This window comes from Sciurus carolinensis, chromosome 12, assembly GCF_902686445.1.
Source record: "Sciurus carolinensis chromosome 12, mSciCar1.2, whole genome shotgun sequence".
NCBI classification, from domain to species: domain Eukaryota; kingdom Metazoa; phylum Chordata; class Mammalia; order Rodentia; family Sciuridae; genus Sciurus; species Sciurus carolinensis.
The window spans coordinates 70,814,778-70,841,368 of NC_062224.1; the positions used below are offsets into that span (position 1 = coordinate 70,814,778).

General features: G+C 35.7%; 1 pseudogene; it reads left to right on the forward strand.

Annotated features, from left to right (window-relative positions):
- The first annotated feature begins 703 nt into the window (after positions 1–703).
- Positions 704–26,591, forward strand: part of LOC124961397 (actin-like protein 6A) — a 34,945-nt pseudogene continuing 9,057 nt past the window's right edge.

The window sequence follows — 26,591 nt, forward strand, 5'->3', positions numbered from 1 at the left end:
GGTAAGGCGCGATTTCTTTAAACCTAATGATTTATGTTTAACTCTGAAATTAAAGGCCGTCTCCCGGTCAGTTAACGCGAAGTCGGGGTGCGGAGGAGGGACCGGGAGAGGCCGCGTGCCGCGCGGGGAGAGGATGCTGCGGAACACTGGAGGGCTCTGGACGCGGCACGGTCCCAAGAGGTCTTTCGCGGCCCCTGTGTGGGCGCCGTCTAGGGGGCCGCTCCGGGTCCCCGCGCCGCGGAGAGCTGGGAGCCCCAGCCCAGAGAAGAGGGCGCTCAGCAGTCGGCTGCTGGGTGACACCCCCACCCCTCCGGGCCCCAGCAGCGGAGGAAGCGAGCCTCCTTCGCTCTACAGACCAACTCCTGCTGTTCATCTGCAGGGAGGATGGTGGAGGAGACACCCCCAGTTTGGGCAGACTGATGCTGCAGCGCCTCGGGTGGGGTGGGGAGGGGTCCCGCGCGCCGCGCGCCGGGTCAGTCTGGCAGGGCATCTGCCCCCTTCCGGGAAACTTGAGGGTCTGGTGGCGGGGGAGGCGGCGACCCGCCTTTGCGCGGACCCAGGGCCACTGAATCCAGCTGGGTTCATGCCCCAGCGCCCACGAGGCTCTCCACTTGGCCGGGCCCCACCGGTTCAGTGACCAGCCCGCATTTCTCCCCTATTTCGGACCAACCAGACCTCCCACCCGGTGTCCAGGGTTCAGCAGATGACCCGGCACCGCCGAAAACTGGTTTGGTGTGGAGTCGCGCACATCTGTCCACGACAGCTCTGGGGCGAAGGAATTGTTCCACTGAGCCAAACTGCCCTGCAGTTTACTTTATTCCACCCCCTGCACCTCCATCCCCTTAGCGGCGAAGGATCCGTAAGCGCCCCAAGTCAGTCCCCCTCCCTTCTTAATCAGCTGCCTCTATACATAACCACACAACTTTACAGGCAATAGGTCAACAAAAGCGCAGAGAGCGGCTAGGAAGATAACCGCAGTGCAAACAATGAAATAAACGGGACGTGTATGTTTGCATATACATTACCTAGTGAAATCCGATTGTCCTAGAACAAGCTAGCACTCAAACGCTGCACTTATTTTATTTCTCAGTAATTTTATTTGCCTATATTGAGAGAAGGTGGAAGGTAATAATCCTGCATTTAAAAAAAATAATAATAATAATAAAAGGCAGTCTATTCTCTTCCACAAAATGTTTTAGGAGTCTGGGCATGTGAGGATGTCCTGTAGCACAGCCAAACAGGGCTCATACAGAAATGCAAATTCTAACCCAAGACACTGAGTTTACATATTCAGATGTTGTTTTTATTGTTTCTGCCCCCACCCCTACCCCCACCCCCACAAACACCCCGGTTGGGGAGAGTTTTCAGTTGAGTGGTGGATGTTTTTGTTTATTCCTCTCTCAAACATTCCTTAATAGGTAACATTATTATTTTAACAAGTATTTAATTATTTTAGAGATCCAAACTCATATATTCATGAGTAAAAACAACATAGTAAAAAAATTATCAATAGTCTATTCTTAACTCCTATACTAGAAAACAGTTCTACATAGAAGTATCAGCTCAAAATACTGACTTATAAAATAGGCACTTTAAAATATATTTTCAGCACGTATAATTTCAATAAGTGGCTGAATTGGCAGATAATTAAAGTATACACATTTTAGTTGTGATTTCTTAAATTAGAAAGGCAGTATAAGAAACCATTTAAATATTGTGATTTTAAATCAGTTAAAAAAAAAAAAAAGAAGAGTGAGAACTTAAAAAAAAAAATGGAAAAAAAATTTTTTTCTGCTACCCTAAACTAAGATCATATAGTCTTTTTGGACAAAAAGTGAGCCTTGACCTTTTGTTCTTTTTCCTTTATGTGATCATAAAGAAACAAATGTCTGTACTAGGACTGGATGAGTGAGACATCTCTAAAAGAATGGCCACGGTCAGCATCCTCTACTTATCTAAACTAAATTACAGCTTAATAATATCGTGTCTTGCTGCACGGGTGCTCCTGTACACCTGAGTGGACTGGGGCATCTTGCTGCCTAATTTCTCTTTTGTATTATGTCTTGATAATCAAAATATATTATTTCTTTTTTTTCAAAATATAATGGGAATCCCTTCTCCCCTGCCCCCAAGTTCTGAAAATTCTCAAACCGCCCTGGAGAAATACAAATGCACAAAGCACAGGCGAAGCAGGCCCTGTGTTCAGCACTCAATCATTTCCTGTCACAGGTGCAGCCACTATGCATTATCCTGCCATGATTGATAGAGTGGGTTTGTGCAGACTGGGGGAGCTGGGGAGGCTCAGATGGGGTCCTGTCATTTGGGATCCATTCCATACTACCTGTAGGGAAAAGGAAATTCTTTGTTGGGATTGGTTGTTTAGTGAGTTTTAAATTTTAGTTCCTCATATATAATGGAAAGTTCATAATTTGTAAAAGTTAAGAGTAACTTTAGGCTTTATCTTAAAGTAAACTTCATGCTGGGGGAAAACAAAATCAAAACAGCTAATTGGTAACAGACTTCATTTAGAGTTGGCATGCTGTAGATGTACACCTACATCCTAATTTCTCAGAATTACATTAAGTATGTAGAGATATTTTTCGTAAACCTTAGTCTTTAAACAGAAAAAAACCAAAAAACGTATTTGGCTTATCCTCTCAAGTAGCTTAAGGATGCAAGTCTCTAATACCGAAACTGGTGTCAATATAAGAAGTCTAAACAGTGCTGTCATGTCATTGTGAATCACTTTACTAGACAACAAATTACATTAGTTGCCATTTAACAATACACTAAACATAGAGAATGTAAGATAAAACAAAGCAGAAATCTTTATCATTTTAGATTGTGGCTATCCTTCATTTTAGCTGGGGAGCAGATTTTGAGTTTGCTTTTGCTGTGATCAGTCAGGATCTTAACTAATTAATGTAAGATCAAAGTTGACAACCATCTCACCAGTGTTATGTAAAACTGTAAAATCCTCTAGGTCCTTCATTTCTTTTTGAAATGGCTAAAGGCAAAATGATTTGCATAAGGAGGTCTCAGATTTTAAAATGTAAAACTTCTTTCATTGGGATTATTAAGTGGCTTTCAATGATGTCCACAGATGTTCAAGCACCCACCACAATGCTTTAATATTTTTCCTTGTGGTTCTTACATACAGCCTGATAAATTGTTTAAAAATGATAGAACTGGGGAATGAAATGGCTTTCAAAATGTTCCCCAATTTTTTGACACCAGAACATTCTTTTATGTCAATATAGCTCCATTTTATAATTGTAGCAAACAATGTTAAATTTTTCTGGAAAAATTACTGACTAAATTATGTTCCCAAATATCAAGTTATGTTTTGCATATTTTTTAACTGACAATTTGAACTCAAATAAGAGTTAAACATTTTAGTCAGAAAATACTCTTTCAGAAAAAAAAACACCATTATTGACACCATTTATAAAACGTTTTTGTTTTTATATTTTTCCTATTACAGAAACTGTCTGGCAAGTACAACAGTTTAAAAATCTGATGTCTCAAATCATTAATCATTTGGGGGTAAAGGTTTATATAAGGAAAATTTATAAAGATATATTAATGGTAATTTATATTGCAATCTTCTCTTTTTTACAAGAATTAAAATGCAAAGGAACATAAAATCTTAAATGTTTCCTAGTATGTTTTCAATGTCTAGCAAATTAATGGACATTTTTTACGTGAGCATACTGCTGAGTAAATATAAAGATTTCTATATTTGTGAGTATATCATACTTAAATATAAACAATATCAATCATTATATTTAAATAAGTGTGCATTAGTTTTATTTGGAACAATTATATTTTAAAAATCAAGACTTTAAATATTTGGAGGGCTTTTAATTATTTTGTTAGGAGAGCGCATTTTAAGATGTTACATATAAAGATAACATTAAAATGCATGCCACTTTATTATAATTAGCATTAGGCTGTACTAGATTCATAGTTAATTTTGTCCATTTTTTTTCATGCCAACCATCAAGCAAAAATAGTTACATAAAGTGTCTGTGTTACAGAATGCTTTAGCATGTCATTTATTATTAAAGGTGAAAAATGTTTTCTACTTTACATAATAATACCACTGCAATAAAGTTCTTATTCAAGAAGAAATAACTGTATACATAGAGAAAAACACAGTTTTCTTGAATATCAGTGAGTTTTAGGTTTGAATTGAATTACATTTATGACTAACAAATAAGATGGATAGAGGTTGAAAGATGATTGTGGCTAAATGCAATGGAAACTTTGTGAGAGGATGCAAGAAACTTTGATTGACATCGGATGTGAGTATATGTCTGTTCTTCTCACAGAGGGTATTCACCCTGTTTTATAAATACTGATAATGGACCTCAAAATTGACTGAGAAACCAAACTCATATTACAGAGAAACAAGTGAACCTCTTTGTTGTGTGTGTGTGTGTGTTATGCTAAAAGCAAACCCAAAGCTCTAATGTGACCATCACCAGGTAAGTTTATCAAGGCTAGATTCTGTGGCAGGAGAAACTTTTTTTTTTTTTTTTTTTTTTTTTTGTCTTTGCAGCTGCTTGCAACAAGAAAGAAAAGTAGAGAGGTTTTACTCCCAAATGTTGGTGGTACTGTTCAGTAAATAAAAACATGCATACATTTCTTTCAAACAGACATGGGTACATACAAAAGCATGCACACATTCAGTGGTATTCTCCGAAGAATACCACAATGGCACATGGATGGGAATGAAGGAGGAAAAAACAGTAGAAGAAAATATGAAAAACTGAAGTGTGAAAAAATTTTGGTTACTTTGAATAATGTCATTCCATTTTTTTGTTTGTTTCAATTTTTGCTTCTTGGGGGCTGTGGACACTGGTTATCAGGTTCAGAGCTCCTAAAGAAGCTTTTGGTTAAAAGCTAGGACAACACCTTTAAAACTCTATTTCCTTGTGAATTGAGGAACCCAATGAGACAGCTACCTAAGGAAATAAGGCTTTTGAGTTCTCTATTGGAAAGTCACAGTTCTCACTTTCTGTATCTCCCTTTTCTCCAAATAGATCTCAGTTCAGTTACTTTTTGTTTAATGTCTTATAGCTTTTGATTCTTCATGGCTTATGAGGCTAACTTTTTTCCCCTGAAAATGATTATGCATATAGTCTGTTAATGAAACTCTTTGAAGTAGAGTAGCATAGTGATTTATTAATAGCAATACTAATATTAATATACATAGGAGTATTTCTTGAGTGACAGCAATATAGTTAGTAATATCGAGAATACAAAAAAGACAGGACTCAAGTGCCTGTCAGAGAAAAAGACAAATCATGTATAACCAAATCAGAACACAGGTGCCCATTCAACCCAATAAATGAACTCAACACTGGTGTCATTATTTTCTTTTTAGTAATTTTAAAAAATATTACTAGAGCTACATAGAGACAAATTGGATAAAATAAAAGCACTTAGGTGGAAACTTCATTTTCCAATTTTAGAATTGCAACTTTCTGGCCTCTATAATAACCTGGCTTGGCTGAAAATACAAAGTGGCCACTGCCATTAAGGAAAGCTGGCAGAGTGTCATTCAAAGCAAGGTATGAAAAGTGTCAACTGTGCATCAGCAGCATAGGCAACATTGAACCGCTGGGTCTCCAGGCCAGACCTAATGGTCAGATTCCTGGTGGGCAGGGCCCAGGAATCTGTATTTTAACAGACTCACAGTTTTTTCTTGAACATAATAAAGGTTGACAATCACTATTTAAGACTGTAGCTAGATATTTTAGTCTTTCTTGAGATTGTATTTTTCTAAATTTATATTGTAAGTAGATTTATATCAGAAGAAATTTCTTACACAAGCATTGAAACTATAAATCTTAGAAATTGTGAATCTGCTTAAATTAACCTTATGGACTATACAATTTATTTGGGTTGAAGTCTTTAAAGTTGAGATGATGTACAAACATTCCCACCTATATCTGTTTTAAGTGTGTAAAGCACAAAAATGTTAAGTAGTTACATTTCCAGGCAGTGGTCATTTAGATGTTTGTACTGACTATATGTGTCACACTAAAGGCTCTGAAAAAGCACTCATTCTTTGTGAGTGTCTGTCACATGTTCGTTTTTCTTGAGTATATCACGTCCCACTCCATCACAAAAAAAGGTAGGAGAGCCACAGAAACACTGGAGAAATAAAATCATCCCAGTGATTGTTGTTTGACAAAAATGACAAACACTTTAATAAATCAGTTAAGTCTAAAATGCCCATAAGAGAATAGGCAATGTAACATAGACTTGTCCACAGAAGTTCCTTGAATGGGTTAATAGAAGTATGGTGAAGACCTCCTTAGAAAGCTTTCAGTCACTTCTTTTATCTTTAAATCTCTTCTGAACTGCAGTCCCTTTCAATGGAGCACATCCTACCAGGGCAGTTAGCAAGTCACAAAGCATGTGACACTATTGCCTGAAGAGATGATGAGTTTGTTTCCCAAGAATCAAACCGGAAGTGTGTGCTGAGTGCCTATTCTATACCAGCATAGTGGGAGGTGCCAAGGAGAAAAATCCAAGAACCAATGGACATTATTTCACCCTGAAGAAATTTTCAACTGTGTAGGAGAGAGTGGTTGCTTTTTTTCAAAAAACAGGAAAGCCAAAATGAGTATTATCTTTTTATTATAAATGCAAATTGGGTTCAAAGATTATGGTAGGGCTCTTTGTTGCACTTTTCAGAAACTGGCTTAAACCCAAGGAGTATACAAAGCTTAGAAACTGAGAGTTTTTGAACTTGCATCAGAAAAGACCACATTGAGTATCTCTCCCATTCACCCAATCTTACATTTTTCTTCTAACTTAACCTACAGCAGAGTCAGCCTCACCATAAGCCTAATTCCCTCAGGTTTCCAAGAGGTTTCCCAGCACCTACATGCTTGTTTGTGAAGGAGGAAAAGAGCATGCATCTTTGTCCCTGTATTTTAGCAAAATCCTAATAATTGTCATATGCCTGTCCCTGAACTAAATACACCACTAAGGCAATTCAGCGTCTGGGTTTAGCCCAGATCCCAAGTCCTACTTTTAGAGCTGAGGATGGATTTAGCATTCTTGGAATCTCGAGACTTGCCAAACAGATCTTGGGGCTGTTAAGAAGGAAGGAATGGAGGATAAAAAGACCAGCACATACATCTAATATAGGGGCTGAATAAAAGTGAGTGGCTCCAGGCTGGTTCCATAAGAAATGACAAAAGGAAAGAAAGAAGAGAATATGTCAAGTAGTGCAAAAGGAAAATGAAGCACAAAGTCAAGAATTGGGAATTAGCATGGATGACAGGAACAATGAAACAGTCCTCAGCAAGACAAGAAGAAAAAAAAATTACATTGGAGAGTACCAGAATTGGTGTTTGGGGCCATATTTTGCAGGGCAAATAAGTTTAGATTTAATGAAGCAGGCAGTAGGGAAGCATTATAGGTTGGTTGAGTAAAGGGAGTCACACTGTAAAAAGTACTTACTTTACACAATTTTGTTCTTTCTCAAACTAATTGCATGTGTCTTTGTTTTTCTTTTTACTCTAAGTAAATTGTTATGCACAAGGTGCTGGATATTCAAAAATAAAAGGCACAGTCAGATCCTACAGGTAGAGTTCCCAACCTACTTACATCAGTAACAGACCTCATTATGCAAACCATGCCAAATGGATTTTAAGTTACCGACTCACTTATTAAAAATATTATTTATATTCTGCGAGAGAATAATTATGTTTCCTGAATTCTTAGGTCTTTAGGTCATTCATTCAAAGCCCTGCTTGGTCTTCTGTTTGGCCACAATAAAATAATTCCAAATGAACTGTGGGTGTGAAAAAGGAATTGTCAAGTCTACGCTGTGAAGGGGCACTCAAGTTATTTTGGGAAAATCATAAACAAAAACTTCAGTGCCCTACAAAGGAAGGTGCAGAGCCGGAAGAGCTCCTGCGTGCTGAAGAAGGAGCCCTCACGTCTCCCAGTGGGCCCCAGCAGCCGGGCTGTTCTGTTCAGCGGGGACGGGTGTCAGGTTGCTGCAGGTGTCGCTGACGGCCGGTGAGTGATTGCGCCATCAGCTTCCTACCGCGATCCATCATGCGGCCCCAGCCGGTGAAGAATCACAGCCTCAGCAAGGTGCTGAGCCCAGCAACATATCATTAAACAAGGTTACCACCGGCAGATTTGTTCCCATGATCAATCTGGTCAATAACCGTTCCACCTCACTGTACAATTTCTCGCCCACCCCCCCACCTTGAAACATAAACAAGTAGTATGAAAGCACTTGAGAACAATGTGAAGCTTTCAGAAGTCTTCATTTCTCCTGTGGCATTCTGCAAGCTTCTTTAAAAACCCTTATAAATCATGAAAAATAACCTTTACTACACGATATATCCTCAGGCAAGTGCTCTACCCTAATTCCATATTTTATTACCTGATACTGACTGATTTTTTTTTTTTTTTTATCTCCAATTGATTACTGAATAGCATTGGGACAATTTCTTTTTTTATTTCCCCTCAAGTCTGCATAGCTCACTAGTTTCTTCCCTTAGGAGGTCCCAAATGAGATAGAAGTAAAACACTTATTGCTTTTACTGCTCAACTTTAATTCTCATGTTTTGCATTTAACTCTTTGTAAGCCTTGGCAGGCAAATTATTCAGTGGTGTTGGGTGTTTGCCTCACAGAAAAAAAGTATCTTGACCTTGTTACGGTGCAAGTAAGATTGGTAAATATTATAACCATTAAAATAAAAAGAATTGAACAGGAATTGTGCAAGAAAAACCTACTCAGTTTTCTCTGCTTGGCTGTTTTGAAACAGAAGATCCTAGTATACATGGAAATAACAAACAAAAACGAACAGCTCAGATATATGAGTGGTTATTCCAGAAAAGAAACAATATCCCCCAAATAGAATCTACCTTTTCTGACTCAGCCCCCGTGACTGTTTCAGAAACCTAAATTTTATTTTGGTATTTATGTGGTGGACAAAATATTAATCTTGCTCAAATAAATATTTCCTTCCTCATTCCAAAATTAATTTTTAAGCTAATTGCACCTTATGGCTCACTTACAGTTGTAAATTTATGTGCATTTAATTAAAATATATATGTATATATTATTAAAAATAAGCATACAGGTGATCCTGGCCTTCTTAAAATCCATTAGAGTTGAATTATATAACCTAACCAATTAATGACTGGTAAAACATGTCACCAACATGAATTCAAATTCCATACCAACTTCCAAAACTTTCATTAATACAAAGATGAGTTTTGTTCTCACTCCTACTTTTAGGCAAGATGAGACTGTCCCAGGGGGATAGATAGAACAGATCTCGTTTTTAAATCTTGCCAGAAAAGGGTTTCTAAAAAGTCCCTCTTACGGAATTCACTGAGTTAGAAAATCCATACAGAAACTCAAGTTGTCTATCTTATTTTTCTTTATTCTTTCCTGTAAATCCATCTACTTCATTACTTCGTCATCTTTTTTGTGGAGATAAATCACAGCTGTGGGTTTAAGCTTGTACAGAACACCATGTATTCTTAAGCATTCATGGATGAAGATTAATTCCTTTAAATGTTCATGGGTATAAAGCATACCACTGGCTTGGTCAGTCTGAGACTTCTTCCCAAGTAAAAAATTCAGATATTTAGAGACAGTAGAATTCATTTAAAAATATGTCATTGTTTCTCCTTTTAAATGTAGGATATATTCCCTATTTACTAATGGGATTCATTCTTTACATTATTTACTTAAAATGTGTCTTCTTTAGATTATTTGTGAATATTCTTGGAGAAATTCTTGCTAGCAAAGAAAGTTCTAAGAAGAATACCTAACCAACATTGATATAACCACCAGGAAATTGATTGCCCACTGGTGTAAAAGATTAAAAGAAGGCCTTGTTCTTTCAGATGTGTGTTAGTCTATTGTACTCTGGCTAATGTGAGTTCCAAATTCTCCTTAGGAATATCATTTCATATATCAAAGCTGATGACATGATAAAAATGTTATAGATTGGTAGCTCTTAATTCACTTGCAGTAGAAAAATAGGAAAGATTTGTAGTAGGTCTGGGTCATTTCTTTAGTTCAACAAATATTTATTGTATGCCTATTGTGTAGAAGGCACTGTGTTTTAGTTTTCTCTTATAATAATTCCTTGGTTGCAGATTACATTGCTATGCTCAGAAGATACTAAATCTGAGTCATGTAGTAGAGACTTAATTTGGTTAAAACAGAGATGACTTATAGTCTAGACACAATATTCATGGCAGCTTCGTAATGGGCTTAGGTGGCTCTTATAGTACAATAATGCAAAAGATTGAAGGAAGCTATTGCTTCCATAATATACTATAATTTGACTTAGGCTCTGCTTAGATACAGTCATCAATAACTCAGTAAAAACAATTTCACATCTAAGCATCAGCTTTAACGACAAAAATGCCTGGACTCTTGAAAGGAAGGTGATGGAAATAAAAAGCATTTCTTCCTATTAGCTATTATCTTTTTTTTTAAATTGATTTAACTAGTAACTTAAATTAAAATTTTTGAAAGGGCATAATAAATATTATAAATATAAATATGAAAATACATTAGTCATAGGTGGAGTTAAAGAACATTTTATAGCACTTTTGGTATTCTCCATAAACTTAGTTTCAAATATTAGTAAATAAACAATTATGTCAAATACCAGCATTTCATTCTCAATTCAGTAAATTTTTTTTCTTTCAGTCACACTAGACTAGGAATATTTATCTGAATTTAGGCATTATGTTAAAATTCCCATTTGGGCATATGTGTGTATTTTTATGTATTTCTGGAGCTGTGTTATAAGCCCCGGTTCTGTGCCTCTCACAAAGTAGATAATTTTTAAAAACCCTCTAACTCTATCTTAAGCACATTTTACTCTCAATGGGAGTATTGTAGGAGTCAATCAAATACTTTTAAGTTTCTTTCATGACATTTACCACACATTCTTTATTTAATTCTTAATTCACAAATCCTTCCTAGGAATTTCATTCATCTCAAAAATTGAATGTGTTAGCCAGAAATGCAACGTGAATCCTGGGAGACTTTCGTGGCATGGGCCATTTGAGTCTTCTTCCACACTTGTTTTTGTCTGGATCATTCTCTTCAGATACTATGATCAGCAGAAAATATCGAGTACACATCAAACTTTGCCTTAACAGGGGTTGATTCCCACTCTCACATCTGGCATATCACGGAGATCTGGTATGTGATGCAATTAGCATAAGGTTCAATGCCAAATATTATGCATTTTAGACCATTCTGTTCTGTCTACTTTGAGTTCCAGTTTCTTCTCAGTAATAAAATTTCACATATGTCCTTAGGTAGGAAAAAAGAATCCCCTTTCTTTTGAGAAAAAGAGAAATGTGTTTAGTTCTGGGGTGAAGATTGGAAGTGGTATGGAAAGCGACACTTTCGTTTTTGTTTTTAATTCCCTTCCGGGCTGGAAGTGAATTTACTAACTTAGTGTAGTAGAGAACAGAATTGTATAAGAGTTTTGGTTGATACTAGTAAAGATGTGAACTTAGTTGATCTTGAAGTACTTTGTCTTGGATTTTCCATTGCTTGACTATGCCTTCTTAGTTTCTACTTTTGAAGCAGCACCAACAGCGATCAACCCAAAAGAGGTCTTGGCCCTCCATCGTACCTACTGCGGAATTCCCAATTCCAGGTTTAGAGTCCTGCAAAAGGCAATAATCTCACAACTGTTCAAACTTTTGCGTAAGACATGGTGCCTCTTGTTCTACAAACATCAGGCAGCTGTATTATGTTTTTGTTATCATTTCTAGATAGAGCTGTATGCACCATGGCAAAACAAGACTAATTGAGAGTTTCCATGTGTCCAATCAGCCGTGATGCATTAAGATGGCTAAACATGAACAGCAGGAACCTGTAAGTTCAGGCTCTTGCAATTCATCTCACTAGAGTAGACAAGTTGCAGGAAATCACATCGTCTAAAGCACTAAATGCACTAGATTTTACCATGGCCGTGACGTTTTGCTTGCTTGCTTGTTTCATTGAACAAACACCACAGGGGACTTCTGCAGGCTCTGTGAAGACTGGGAATTTAAGAACACAAGTTGAGAAACTCAAAGTCTAAGGCAGCAACCTGAGAAGTATTGAGATCATCCCAGGATTATGGAATAAGAACAACAACAAGGGTATGCACAGAAGTCAGGGAGCTGTACTTTTACTATCATATCAGGAAGGGTCTTGTGAGGGCATTAAAAGCATTAAACTGCAATCAAAGCAATGCAAAAGGGCTACCCAAGAAGAGCATAGATGTGGAAGAGCCAATCTTCCCATCTCAGTCCCTGAGGAGGGTCATGTGTGGCTGGACTACCAATTTCCTATAGAGTACAGGTGAGAAAAGACATGGTATTGATGGGTAGGACCCACTTCCTGAAGGAATGTGCTGAGAGGTCTAGATTTAGTGCTGGAAAAGTGCAAAGTAACTAATCAGTGGTCTTGGAGGAGAATTCCACCTCTTCTATGAAAGACTTCAACTCAGTGCACTAACCAATTTCGGAAAAAAAAAATTCATTTCTTGTAATATTACAATTGTAAAAGCAATTTAACTCTTGCTTTCAGTAAAAAGCCCACAGATCTCAGCTTTGTAGAGCTTGATTGCTGCTGTGCCCATTGAAAGGGAGAGCAACTCTCTATGTCAAAGTCATCAAAATAAAGAAGTAAAATTATTATACAAATAGGAAATTATCCAAAGCAGAAAAGGTGTCATTTGAAATGAAAAGCAATTCACATATCTAATGAAATTATAGAGATGAAGTAAACTATGTAAGTCTCTGCACATATTTATTCTTCCTTTAAGAGGTATTGCTGTCTATATTAATCAACTTTTCATTGCTGAGACAAAATATCCAAGATAACTCAATTTAGTAAGGGAAAAGTTTAATTTTGGCTCATGTTTTCAGTTCATGGCCAGTTGGGGCTATTGCTTTTGGGCCTGAGGTGAGGCAAAACATCAGGATGGGGAGTATATTGTAGAACCGAAGTCCTCACCTCAGGTTGACCAGGAAGCAAAAAGAGGGAAAGGAAGGGACTGGGTTTCCAATATCCTTTTCAAGGACAGGCCCTCTTGACATACTTCCATTAAGCCTCACTTTCTAAAGGTTCCACCACCTTCCAGTAGTGCTACAGGCTGGGGACCAAACCTTCAGCCTTTAAGGACATTCAAGATCCAAACTACAGCATTGCCCAAAGGATTTAAAAGGACAAAATGGGAGGTGAAGAGGAGGTTCTAAATTTCTAGGAGGTGTTGTCAAAAACTATGGCCAAATTGATTTCAGGTGATAAAGTACTAGATACATTCTCTCCATTTGTCAGCTTCTCCTCTGCTAACTGATGAGACTCCTTCTTATTTCTATTTCGACAGTGAAAGCAGTTCTGCTTCAGTGAGTGGGCTGAGTTGGGCCCAGGTACAGAACTCAGTGGTTAGGAGGACAGATATGAATTTGGGGAAGGTGGTCCCCAAGCCGTCAATAGGAAAAACTTTTTACTAAACATTTATTATAGCAGTTAATTGGAGAAATCTTCTCAAGAGAGGATATTGGAGTTAAAGATGAAAGATCACATATTTCTATGAGGAGTATATAGAATAAATAAATAATTAAAGCTATTTGACTTTGGCCAAAAAACCCAAAGTGGAAACAAACATCAGACAAAATCCTGAACAAAAGACATTCAAGAACTGACTTTCTGTTCACGTTTCAGTTTCCAAGATAATATTATTTTAGGCCTATGTCTTTGCCTTCATGTGCGAACACTTGGAGAGATCAGATAAAATCTATTCAAAATGCAGGCTTATTCTTATTATCATATTTGCCTTTTATGGAGTTAATATGGTTGGGATCATACTGCATATATTTTTTGCATATTGCTTGTTTTATTTAATATTATGTTTGTGAGATTCACCCCTGTTTTATGTGTACCAGTCTTTCATTTTCCTTAGTATACAATATTTCATTGTACCAGTAAATGTCATGGTTTGGATGTGAAGTGCCCCCTCAAAGCTCATGTGAGACAATGCAAGAAGGTTTGGAGGATAAATGATTGTGTCATAGCCTTAACCTAATCAGTAAATTAATCCCTGGTGGGATTAACCAAGCGGTATCTGAAGGCAGGTGGGGTATGACTGGAGGAAGTAGTTCATTGGGCGCGTGGCTATGGAGTATGTATTTTGTATCTGGAGAGTGGAGTGTCTCTCTGTCTCTCTGCTTTCTGATCATCATGTGAGCTGTGTTCCTTGGTCACACTCTTCTGATATGATGTTTTGCCTCACCTTGAGCCCTGAGGAATGAAGCCGGACTTGTATGGACTAAAACCTCTGAAACTGTGAGCCCTCAAATAAACCTTTTCTCCCCTACGATTGTGCTAGTTGGGTCTTTTAGTCACAGCAGTGAAAAAGCTGACTAAAACAGTAAACTAAAATTTATTTTTTTCACTAATGAGATTTGAGTAATTTCCAGTTCGGCTCTATTATGAATAGTGTCATCATGAGCATATCTTTTAGGGAACATACATATAAATTTCTGATGGGCACAGGTAAAAGTGGAATTGGTCATTTGTACTGTGTTTGACTTTAGTTATTGTTTTTGAACAGTTTTGCTATTGCTGCCAGGGATGTCTGAGAGTTTGTTGCTCCATATTCTAGCTAAAATTCTTCTTTTGGATAGTTTGAAGTGGTAACTCATTGTGTGTTTATTATGCATTTCTCTGATGAATGATGTTGATCACTTTTTCACAGGTATATTGGCTGCTGAATATACTCTTCAAAGTACTTTGTTTAAGTCTTTTGTTATTGGGATGTTTGTATTTTTCTTAACTGATGTGGAGAGGTTCAATTTATATTCAGGATTTAAGGAATCTGTTGGATTTATATATATGTCATTTTTTCTCCCATTCTGTGGCTTTTTCATGCTCTTGCTTAATGCTGTCTTGATAAATAGAAGTCTTATAATCAGTGAGCTCTAATTTATCTTTTTTTTTTCTTATGATCGTTGCTTTTTTTTTTTTTTTTCCCCTCCAGGGATTGAACCCAGGGGCACTTAACCACTGAGCCACATCCCCGTTTTAGATTTTATTTAGAGACAGGGTCTTATTGAGTTGCCAAGGCTGCCTTTGAACTCACAATCCTTCTGTCTTGCCTCCCAAACTGCTGGGATTACAGGCGTGCACCACTGCGCCTGGCCATGATTGTTGCTTTTTGTTTCCTGTTTAAGAAGTCTTTGCCCCTTTCTTAGATCCTGCATATACTTTTATGTGTTATAGTCTAGAGGATTTATTATTTTACTTCTCGTATTTAAGAAACAGTCTGGAGTTGATTTTGTGCTATGTGTGAGATGGTAATTAAGAACTTTTTTTTATGTGAATATCCATCTGAGTCCTTTATTGTACTAGAATATCTATGCAAGTCTGTTCTTGGACTTTTCTATTTTACTAGTTGGTTTACCTGTTCTTGGACCAGTGCTAAATTGTCTTAATGCAGATGTGTAAGTCTTCTGATGGTTCAAGTTCAATTTTATTCATCTTCAAGGTTATTATGACTGATATTTATCCCTTCCATTTTTCTTATTAATTTCAAAATCTTTTGTATATTTTACATTAAAAAAATCTGCTTTTACATTGGGATTATTGTTTTTCTATAGACTAATGGGAAGAACTGACATCTTTACAAGATTGACTCAAGTCATCAGCATGGTATATTCCTCCATTTATTAGGTCTGATTTAAATTTTAGTAATTATTTTGTATTTTCTGTGAGATATTGCACATACTCATTTTATTTACTTAATTTTATTTTTATATCATTAGTGATATGATTTTAAAATGCCTGTCTAATTACTTGTTGCTAAAACCTAAAATACAATGATTTTGCTTTATTGACATTTTATCTAAAAATCTTGCTAAATTTATTTAATATTTCTGATAGTTTATCTCTTGATATTTTAGATTTTTCTATGTGCAAAATGAGTTCATCTACAAATTATAGCAAAGTAATTTCTTCTTTTTTATCCTTTCCTTTTACCATTTATTTCTTTTTCTTGATTTAAGGCCATCTCAGTTATTTCCAGTTTAATGTTGATAGTAGCAAATATCCTTATCATTCTCTGTGTTATAGGGAAAAGTTTTCAATGTTTTCTGATATGCATGATATTTCTTATGAGTGTTTTGAAAATATACTGTGTCAGATTTTTTCTTTCCTCCTATTTTTAAATGCGTTTTTTATCATGAATGGGTGTTAAATTTTATCAAATGCTTTTTCTGTAACTTTTTAAATCCTTTATTATGTTAATGTGGCTAATTGCTTTGATTTTTAAATATTAAAACACCCTTAAAATTCTAAAGTAAACTCAACTTTATCATAATTCATTTTATTTATTTTGAGAAAATATAATCTAAAGGATTTTAATTTACATTCCAAAGAGTGTAAGCAAAAGGGTTTCAAACTAACAATTCAAGTCCTGGGGAAATATTACACTCCATTTTTTCCCATTGAAATTTTTAATTTATGGAGATTATAAAAAACAGGTCAAAATAGGTCGATGTTTATTTTTAAATGAAAAAGAATTCACTGTGCTTGAATATACAAAACTACAGAAAACTATTGCACCATATTTGGAATTAGATAACCTTGGTTAAAAATTGGCCCCATAATTTACTTATATGACTTTAGATAAATGACTCTGAGTTCCAATTGTTCAGAAGTCTTATTTTCAGTTTTATTGTATGACTTAAATAAAATCGTGTATTTAAAATCTAGTTTCTTCTACAGAACTTATGTATTTTTGGTCAGTATGGAGTTTTTAGTAATTTGAGTGATGCTCTTCATAATGTGTTAGTATGCTTTACTGATGCACATCGATGCAATGTCCCATCGTTCTGAGGAGATAACAATTTTCAACATTTCTAGGAATACTAGCCAAGAAAAGACGACAGCACCAACAGCAAACCAAACGGCGACCTTGTTGTTACTACTGCTAACTTTGGTCAACTTCTCTTTCATTTTTCTATTAAATAAAGCAAAATTGGTTGGGGAAACTTGTATTCTGAGAAAATTATCCAATGCTTATCTTACTTAAAATATTTTGTTATAATTTGGAGCAGTTGCTATAATAATTACAACATGTGATCTTAATTTATCACAGTCTACTTTGGGTTAATGATGATTTATTTCCAGTTGAATGTGGGAATTTGCTCCAATAGTGCAAGATTTTCTACTCCTTACTTTGTGCTATTATTGTCATATTTTATTTCATATGTTATAAATCAAACAATAGAGAATAATATTACTTTATACATATGTAACACATGAATTTTATGTTTTTCAAAGAAACTAAGACCAAATAACTTCCTACACATGTATAGATCTTTTATATTCACATATTTATATTTTTAGTGCTTTTTATTTATTCCTATAAATCCAAGAGATCATCTGGTATCATTTTTTTTTTTCTATCACGAAGGATTTCTTTTAGTATTCATTTTGAAGCAGGTATGGAAGCAATGAGTTTTCCCTGCTTTTCATAGTCTGAAAATGATGCTTCTTTACTCATTCTTACCTTTTGAAGTAGAGTTTTGCTGGATATGGAATTCTTGGTTAACAGTTACTTTTCTCACAACTTTTGAATATATCTTTACACTTCCTCCTGGGCCCTGATACTTCTGATGGCAAGTCAACTTTTAATATTATTGTTCTCTTTCACAAGATGAGTCAGTCTTCCATCTATGCTTAAATTTTCACTCCTTTCTTTCTTTCTTTTTAACAGTTTGACTATGCTATATATAAGTGAGGGTCTCTTTGTTTTGATTCTATGTAATATTTCACTGATTTTCTTGGATCTGTAGGTGAATGTTTTTTATCCAGTTTGGGAAGATTTTAACCCACATTTTTTTGAGGGCCATATATACTGTTTCTTCCTTTCTCCCTTTCTCCAGGACTTCTCAGAATTCCATCAGATGTATTTGGGTCTGCTTGATATTATCAACATTTCTATTAATTCAATTTTCTTCAATATTTTCCTCTCTTCTCTTAAGATTAAATAGTTTCTACTAATGTACTTTTCAAGTTTTCTAATTCTTTATTTTACCACCTGAATCCTGCTGTTAGGTCTACATAGGGATATGGGTGAGTTGGGAGGTCAAATTCAAAGTTCAAGAAGTTTTCAAGTCTTCCCCAGCTTTTACTTTCTGGCAGGCCCATTTGAACCTGCCGGGCAGGTGCTGAAGCTCCCAATCAGACACAAGAATGTGAAAAGAGGTCCTCTCAGTCTTCCCTGCACACGTGTGCAACCTTCTATTCAGCCAGGGTCGTGTGGAGCACACTGAGCTTCTCTGCTCTCTCCTTGCCAAGTTCACGGCCAGTCCACCAGCATTTTGCACACTTCGTGGGATGGCAGCCTCCATCTTCCGTGTTTGCTGTGCTCTTTTCCTCACTGTGTTTACTACTTTGTTGACAACTAGGGAGCTCTCCCAATGTTCCAACTAGTTTCCTCCCTCAGTCAGAAAAACTGCTGATTTTTTGCCGCCAACCCTGCCCTGGAAGCACAATGGCATCTACTAGAACTGGGGGAGCTCTTAGCAAGAATCCCCTGTTCTTCCTTTATTCTTACCTGAAGTTAGGCATTTCTCATGAATAATGCCCCAAATTTGTTTTTTGCTTTTGGCCAATTTCCAGAACTCCAAGATGGCAGGTTTTGGCAATGCTGCCCAGTTTTATAATTCTTTTGTGGAAAAAAGAATTTGTCAATTGCTTAACTTTGTTATCTTCAGGATCATTTCACTGCTATCCCCTTAATGGAAATTTCAATAAAACTTTGTTTTGTCTGGCTATTGTCAGTTAAATTATGTCCCCCTCCCAAATGATATGTGTTGAAGTCCTAAACCTTGGTCCCTGTGAATATGACTTTATGTGGAAGTATGGTCTTTGCAGTTATAACCAAGTAAAAATGAGATCCCACAGATAAGGGTAGACCATATGCCAGTAACTGATGTCTGATAAGAAAAAGGAGAAGGGAGATTTCTACACACAGACAGGGGCACTGTGGGGGGAAATGGCCTTGTGAAGATAAAAACAAAAACTGTGGCAATGTGGGTACAAACCAAAAAGTGCTGAGGATTGGCGGCAGCCAGCAGAGGCAAGGAAGAGACAAAGAACTTTTCCCCAGTCCTTCAGAGTGATCATGGCCCTGCCGGCACCTTGGTTTGGGACTTGTAGCTTCCACAGCCTATGAGAGATTACATTTCTGCTGTTTTCATACCCAGTTTTGGTACTTTGCTATGGCAGCCCTGGGAAACTAACTCAAAGAGCAAATAAACATAAACAGTAAGAAAGGTATTGACTATCTGAATGACAAAATTAATGAGATCTATTTAATGGATTTTGAAAGTTCATTATATCTAACAGAAAATATACATTCTGTAGCATACATGTCATATTTGAAAAATATAAACTCCAGGCCATGAATCAAGTCCTAATTAATTTCAAAGAATCAGTATCATACATAGGAAAAATTCAATTAAACAGTGGTTGAAGAAATACAAATCATGATAAATATCTGAAAATCTGCTCAAATTCCTATTTACCAGATAAATGCTAATTAGTTCTATAGTGCGATAACAATTTTGCATCCATTTGACTGACCAAAGTTAATGAGCATGACAGTACCAAATACTGGAGTTTTACTCATTGCCTCTGGGATTATGAGTTAGTATGCCAGTTTGGAGAACAAATTGACTTAGCTTGTTAATACTGAACTTTTGTTTAACTCGTGATCTAGTAGTTTCACTCCTGATTATATATGCTAGAAATACTATTATTCGTGTGTACCAAGAAATATACGTGAAATAATCACAGCTGTAAGGTTCATCATTTCATAAAGCTGAAAAGAATCATGGACCTGCTGGAAGAAGAATGGATATATAGTATCTTGTCACAGGATGAAATATTATGTTGCAGGGAAAATGAATACAGCTAAATGCAGTAACTTGAGTGAAATTCAGAAATGTACTACAGAGTGAATGAAAGCAATTTCTCAGAAGACATATACAGCTTAATGTTTTCATGAAGCCTGAAGATAAGCAAAAGTTTAACAATACATTTTTAGAGACATGCGCTATAAGTATAAACATAAAAAAGTATACTTGAGAATAATCGTCAAGTATTGAAAAATACATTAAGGAAATCACAAAACATCAAAATTACTTGGGGTAATGGTAGAAGAAGAAGATGGGGTAGAGATGATGCAATAGGGCTGGAGCACATGGCAGATATGATGGTTTAATATTTAAATTGTGTGGTAAGTTTATATGTGTCCACATAATTATTTTGTTTCACATCTTAGATATATATTTTATATATACCATTTAGCTTGAATCAAACGTTATTTTTAAAAATTTGGTAAAAAACAAAATCTAATCACCACCACCACCACCACAAAAATAAAGATCCATTGAGCAAATCATTTCTTTCTTTCCAGAAGAGTTACCTAGTAAGCATACCCTTTTTAGAGCTTTTTGCTTCAATTCTTTAGCAGTTTTATCTTAGTGTTACATTTCTTTCTTCAGACTGTCCCTCACCCTTTCCAATCCCACATCTAAATCTGGAAACTGCTTCTTTAACAGTCTGCTCTGGCATCTGTGTCTCTCACACAGTAATCTGGACCTAGACAATGGCAGACTATGGTAAATAGTTGTTACTTTTTCTCCCTAAAATTATCATGTTTAGTTTGCATTTCAATCCATCAGATCATCAGAAAAATTTTTTTTTCTTAACTTACTGTCACATAACCAAATACCTTCACATTATGTGTTAAGTTCAGTGATATTTGTTCCCCACTTTGGGAAGCTGTGCTCAGTCCAACTGAGACAATCAGCAATGATACTTTCTCAGCATTCTAGATTTTAAGATGCTCTTGCAATTGATTGTAGAAACTGTGAGAAACTGTAATATTTGATGAGGTGCTGTACTAGTATAGTGACAGAAGGAACAGCACTTGAACAACATTTCAATTCCAAGATGCAAAATGATAAATTTTTTTAAATTAATTTTTTTGAGATATAATTTACACTTCCTAAAATGTTCATGTTTTAAGTGTGTAATCTGACTGGTTTTGACAGAAGTATATATCCACGTAATGACTATTCCAATAAAGATATTGAATATTTCCATTATTCCAAGATCATTATTACTTCCCTTACTGTCCCTAGTCCCAGGCAACTCTAGATCTGGTTTTTGTCATTTCTTAGTATTTTGTCTTATAATTTTATATAAATAAAATAGCACAGTATATATCCTTGTGTCAGGATTCTGTTTTTATATCCATCCATGCTATTTTTTGGATCAATAATCCATGTCTATTATTACTGAGTAATATGTCATTGTGAGAATATTCTATAATTTATTTTTTCATTTACCTGTTGATGGACACTTGAATTATTTCCAGATTTTAGTTATAAATAAAGCTTTTCTGAACATTGCTAATGACTATGATGGCAAATAATATTAAGCACATAATATTCATATAATTATTGGCAGTTCACAAATACTACTTTTTGAAGAATGTTTTTGAATCTTTTGCTAATTTTTAAAAACCAGGCTTATGTTTCATTATTATTCAGTTGTAAGACTGCTTTCCAAACTGGACACCAGTAGTTTCTCAGATACGGACGGTATAAAATCTGGATTCAGAATATTTTCTTCTCTTTGGAGTTTTTTCATTTCTTGTAGTGTCTTTGCACAGCAGAAGATTTTAGTTTTGATGAAGTCCATTTCCTCATTTTTCTTTTATGGTTCTTCCTTTTTGTATCCCAACTAAGAGTGAACTGCTCTAAGGTTAAGAAAAGAAGGAAAAAAACCTTTCCTCTTGTTTTCTTCTAAATATTTTATGGTTTTAACTTTATATTTAGTTATACGACCCATTTCAAGTTAATTTCAGTGTATGCTATGAAAATTGATTTTTAATTTGTTCTTCATATTGATATACAGCACCATTTGTGGAAAAGACAGTTCATTTCCCAATGAAAAACTTTGGTACCCTTGTCATGCATTAGTTGTCCAAATATATGTGGATCTCTTTCTGGGCTCTCTTCTGTTCTGCTGATTTTTACATAGATACTACACTGCCTCACATACTGCAACTTTATGTTGTCTTGAAATCAGAGTAGTGTAACTCCTCCAACTTTATTCTATATATTCAAAAGTGCTGACTATTCTAGGCCCTTTGCATTTTCATCGTAAATTTTAGAAGCATCTTGTCAATTTTTCAAAGTTCTGTTGAGATTTTGACTGAGATTGTCTTAGATCTATAGATCAATTAGGAAAATTCAATTATCTTCACAATATTGAATCTTCCAATCAATATACATAGAAAGCCTTCTGTTTCCTTAGATTTTTCTTTAACTTATCTCAGCAATAATTTGAGAGAATTTTCAGTGTATAAGTTTTATACATAATTTATGAAATTTATCCTTACATGTTTCATGTTTTGAAGCTATTCTACAATTGATTTTTGCTCATTGATCTTACATTCTGCAAACCTGCTAGATTTTCTAATTAGTTCTAAGATTTTCTTTATAGATTCCTTATGGTTTTCTATTTATATGATCATGTCATTTATAAATAAATATTTTTGTACTTTTTCCTTTTCTAATTTATATGCTTTATTATCTTTATCATGCTTTATCAAACTGGCTAGAACCGCCATTGCCATATTTAATAGAAGTAGTGCAATTGGATACCTTTGTTTTTTTTCTGATAGAGGAAAAGCATTTAGTCTTTCACTACTAAAAATGATGTTCACTATAGACTTTCAAAAATGGCCTTTGTTGGGTTGAAGAAGTTTCCTTTTGTAACTAGCATGCTCATCATTTGTATCATAAATGAATGTTACATTTTACATTTTTCCACATCTCCTTCTGTACTATTAAGTAATCATATAGTTACCATATTTATCTGTTAGGATTGTGAAATACCTTGATAGATTTTTCAGTGTTAAACAACATGGCATTTTGGGGATAAATTCCACTTAGTTATGTTACATTATTATATTAGTCAAGATCTGATAAGAAGAAAATAAGCCTTAGACTTGAGGTAGAATATGGAATTTGTTGAAAATTTGTTATGTAGTTGTGAGAGTTAAACTCTTTATGCATTCTTATTACTTGAGTCTTTGGTTCTGGGACTGGCCCAAGTATCAGAGAACCTAAAGGACGAGATTCACTGTATGCTGGAAGAGTTATGGGTTTACCAGCTGCCCTAGGATTTCCACATGCGGGCCAAGGATACAAAGAACCTGAGGAAGTGATCTGGCAGTAGCTGGAGGAGCTGCAGGCTCAGCTGCTGCTTCCAGAGCTACCTGCAGTGGTCCTAGATTTAGTAAAGCTAAAGGAGATGATCCCACAGGAGCTAAAGGAACCAAGGGCCCAGATTCTTTCCAATTCCAGCAAGATTAGCCAGCAGATCAGTGTAAATATGTGAGCACTGCTACAGGATCAGGTGCCCCCACATTAGACTCCCATGCAATGTAAAATTAAATCACAATATAATTTCAATCTTGTGCATATGTGAGAATGTACAATTCATCCCACTATTATACACAATTACAAGGCACCATTAAATATATATTCATATATATTTATATATATACATACATACATACATGTATATATATAAATAACCAAATGTGGTTACAACTTAATTTCCATCTTCCATATCACCATGCAAAGTGTTTTCTCATGACATTGTTAACTTAAGATTATGGATGGATACAAATTCTGGAAAATGCATCTCTAGCCAAGCTAAGTTGAAACACAAATTCACTATAGCTATCCTTTTACATATTGTGTGATTTGATTTAATATTATTTTGTTAAGGATTTTTGCATCTGTGCTCATGAGGGTTTAGGCCATTAGTATCTTTTTCTCATATAGTTTTGTCTGGTTTTGGTATCAGAATAATACTATATTACAAAATGATTTAGAAAGAGTCCTTCATCTATTATTTTGAATCTTTATTTATTCACTGATTTAATATAATACAAGTTTATTTAGTTTGTTGCTCAAGTGTCCTCCTGTGTCCCTTTGACATACTCCCATCATTGTATGGGTCAGTTTGTTTACTTGTAACACTTATTTACTCTCTGTCCCTACAAGATGCTGCAGGCTCATCTTGTACATTGCCTGCCCAAGATCTAGTAATAGTTATTTTTCTAAAAAGCCCTCGTTCTTTTCACTGGAGAGTGGTGTTAGAAACCAAGATATGGAAGATGCATCTCTTGCTACTAAGGTCTCATTGTTTTAGGCTAGGTTCCTTCAACTGACAGAGAAAAGAAATATGTGTTTGTGTGTATATATATATATATGTATATAACCCTAATCCATTAGTTACATGGATCATTCTAGACTCCTGCTATGATCTGAATGTGTTTGTCAATCTGAATGTGTTTGTCCAAATTCATGCATTGGAAACTTGATTCCCAAAGCAATAGTGTTAGGAGGTGGAGCCTTTGGGGAGGTGGTTAGGTCAGGAGGGTTATGCCTTCATGAATGAATTAGTGTTGCTATACAAGGGCTTTACAGAGGGAGATTTTTACCTTTTCCTTTTTTTTTGCCCCCCTTTCGTTCTCTTTAGTATGAGGACTCAGCATTTCTCTTCTCCAGAGGATGTGGCTATCAGGCTCCATCTTGAAAGCAAACTGGTCACCACCAGTTTTTAATCTTGGACTATTATTCTCCAGAAATAAACGTACATCCTTTATAAATTATCCAGTCTCCTGATAATTTGTTATAGCAGCACAAACAAGCTAAAACAGAAATTGGTAACAATTGGGTCGTTGTTATAATAATTATTAAAATAATATGGAAGTGGCTTTGGAAATAGATAATGGATAGAGACTGGGACTGTTCTAAAATAAATACTGGGGAACAAAGCCCCATATTGCCATGAATGAAGAATTAAGGATGATTCTGATGAGAGCTTAGAAGAGAAGAGCTATAAGGAAAGCCTCAGTATCCTTAGAGATCACTTAAGTTGTCATAAAAAATATTGGATTGTGAAGATTATTCTGGACATAATAGAAATATAGACAGTGAAGTGATGTAATCTCAGATGAAAATGAGAAAGTATTAGAACCTGGAGGAAAGACTATTCTTGCTATAAGGTGACAAAGACTTGGACAAATTGTTCATGTATCCTAGACTCTGAGGAAAACTCATCTCCAGAGTGATGAGCTAGGATATTTAGCAGAAGAAATCTGTAAGCAGTAAAGTGTTCAGGGTGTAGCATGGCTTCTCTTAACTGCTTTCATAACACAAAACTTAAAAAAAAAATGATTTAAAATGGAAATGGTGATACAAAAGGAAGTAGAATGTAAAGATTTGGAAAATTCTCAGGCTGACCACAAATAGAATAAGAAAGTGTGTTTAGGAAAGAAAATCAGGAATTTTTATTTTATTTTTTTTGCCAAGCAATACTTTGGTAAGAAAAAGCATATGGATAGAGGGAGCCAGATGCTAGTCACCAAAGCAATGGAAGAATGGCTCTAAAGGAATTTCAGAAATTAGCAGTACTTTCACTCCCAACACAGACCCAGAGTGCCAGAGCCTTGAGGGCAGAAAGGTTCTAAGGGAAGGGCCCAGGCACCCATGGGACCCTAAGGCGTGCTGCCCAGAGCCTCTGCTGGAAGCCAAACCTGCTGGTGGTTTGATCATAAACTCCCACTTTCCAGGACTGTGAGAAATAAATTTATGTTCTTTATAAATTACCCAGTTTTATTCCAACAAAAATCCCCGTGCTTCAACTATTCAATCCTCGCTTTTCTGCCAACCCCTGGCAAACACTGATCTTTCAATGTCTCTATATAGCCTTGCCTTTTCCAGAATGTCATATAATTGGAATTACATTATTTAGCCTTTTTGAGATTGGCTTCTTTATCTTAGAAATATGCATTTAAGATTCATTTAAGATTCATTCATGTCTTTCATAACTTGATAGCTTTATGGTAGGTCTTGAAATCAGGTAGTATAAGTCCTTCAACTTTGTTCTTCTTTCATATTCTGTGGATTTGACGTTCATTGAAACAGGCACTATGCCATGTATGTTTTATAGCATATCTCAACCCTTTAAACATTTTTATGGTATAACATACTTAACTACTCCTTTAGAGATGAGGAGATTATGAAACCATACCATTCAAATGCCGCTAAATACTGTGAGTTTGGTGAATCTCATATTTATGACTTTTGGTTTTATTAACCAAGGCACCAAAAGTTCAATATAAGTTGCTCATTGTAGTTTTGCAGATAGAATATTTGATGAGAAGCAGAGTGATCTAATCCTAGCTCCTTCAGTTACCTTATATAAGACCCTGGTAACATACCCTCTCAGAACCCCAAATTCTGAAGCCAATTTTAACTAATAATGGAAGTGTTCTTCTCAGTCTTGTGTGTTCATGTTGGCAAATTTATCTTCCCACCTGGAAGGATCAATTCCAATGACAGGAATGGCAGTTCTGAGAGGATGTGGAATTCTGTAAAACTGGCAAGATCTCATGAAAACATTC